The following is a 1,908-nucleotide window of genomic DNA, read 5'->3' as shown; positions in this document are numbered from 1 at the left end:
CGCTTTCTCTTTAGATATTAATGGAGCCTCGTGACCCACGGTCCACTCCCAAACCAAAGCAGCCCCGGGGCAGGGGAGCAGTGAGGCAGAGAGGAGGCGTCCACCCCTCAGGCCCTCGTCTGTCTTCCTCTCCGCCTGTGTGCTCAGGAGCAGTTGGGAATGTGAACTTGACTATACGACGGCCCAAACCCAACAGGCGTGATTGTTACATAAGGCTCTGATGCTGGGCTTTGTATTGTGGAAAAAGTTTCCTCCGCTCAGCATCATTTCATGCCAAAGTGTTGCTACGGGTGGCTTTGTGAGCACAAAATTGCTTTCTTCCACCTCGGAAAAGCAACTTTCCCTAGGGACAGGCCTACAGCAGGACGGCCATTCTGAGCCAACGAGTCTATTGCATTGTTTTGAGAAAGGGAATTGAAGTGATACCTCGAGCCATTTCGACAGTAGGAGAAGTTTGGGCTGGCAGAGCAATTACTGGAAATGAAATCTGCCTGCAAACGACATTACAAACACTAAATTTACGGTGCCAGGGGACCTGGACGCCGGAACACCTCACGCTCACCTCCGCCCACGCATCTGAGTCCTGAATGAAGTGGCAGAAAGCCCTGCAGATCCGGTTCCCTGACCAACCACCTGGGTTTTTCTAGTTCCGACGGACTTACGAACTCTTTTATTCAACTTCCCCTGACCAAGAAATCCGGTTTCTTATCCCTTAGCCTGCTCTTACCCTTCTATTAATACCAGAAAATAAAAGAATTTTCTGCTAAGTCATGGAACTCCTAATCATCTTCTATCGGTTTCCTTCCGCCTGTTAATAAACGTGAACTCCCCCTTCCCCTCGAGTAGCTGGCCAGGCTGTTCCTTCCTGGGTGTCAGCTCTGCCTCTTCTCTTTCCCTGGAAGAGGCCCCTTCAGATCTCAAAACCCGTGCTTCCATTTGGATTAAAAATCATGGCAGCATCTTGACAAGCTCCAAGCAAAAGCAGACGGCTCCTCGTGTCGGAGAGACACAGCATGACACGCTTAGCACCGCTGGTCCCAAGAATCTTTAGCTCTATATCGAGTTTCCCTTGCTAATATCAGTCCTCAGCATCACAAGAGAGATTAGGGGTGTGTGTGTTTGGTCCCCAGTAGGCCTTCAGACGTAAAGATTAACTCCAGATCACGGTTCCCTCTTAGCCAGGGTCAGGAAAGAAGGGGTGGTGTCCCTCAGGCACACCAAGAGCCATCAACACGATTGTCCAGTGTGGCCTATCCATTTTTCTAGCTGAAGAATCTGTTTCTATTCTGAGCTCCCCTGCTGGGTACTGAGACCACTGAGAACATTCCTCTGAAGCCGAACTCCAGATGTTCTGGATTTGGCCTCTCAGGCCACCTTCCACAGCTCCCCCGGCCTCTCCCGTCCCTACACACCTGCACCCCGCATAGAGCCGGTGTGTAACTGAAGTGCCCTCTGTTCTCCATCCCGGCCCTTGTTTTGCTACATGTTAACACTGACTCGGCTCCTAAGATGGCTAAGTCCACCAGCCCAAGCTTATCAGCTGAGCTGCCTGCCTCTGCCGTCCTCAGAGGATGCTTCATTCTCATGAAACACAGCTGGGAACTCACCGTGTGATGTTCACAAGATGACTCGATACCGTGTAAGCTGCGGGGCCGCTGGGGTGTGTGGAGAGTGTGTATGAAGTGTCCACGTACTCAATGAAAGCCCACTGCGGGGAAATTAGGAATTTAGGAGAGCCTGGCGTAATGGAACAAAATATAATAATTTTTTTTAAAAGAAATTCTCAATTGTTCATTACATCCTATTTCTAAAGCCTGCTCTGGATATCTCATTTTTGGACAAAGTATTTCTTTAGAGGGTCGAGCCAGGGATAAGTTGAGAGATTCTTTAATTTCTCAGCCTAGCTAT

The sequence above is a fragment of the Pteropus vampyrus genome, unplaced genomic scaffold (assembly GCF_000151845.1).
Source record: "Pteropus vampyrus isolate Shadow unplaced genomic scaffold, Pvam_2.0 Scaffold65, whole genome shotgun sequence".
NCBI classification, from domain to species: Eukaryota; Metazoa; Chordata; class Mammalia; order Chiroptera; family Pteropodidae; genus Pteropus; species Pteropus vampyrus.
Note: the sequence above shows the minus strand (reverse complement) of the source record.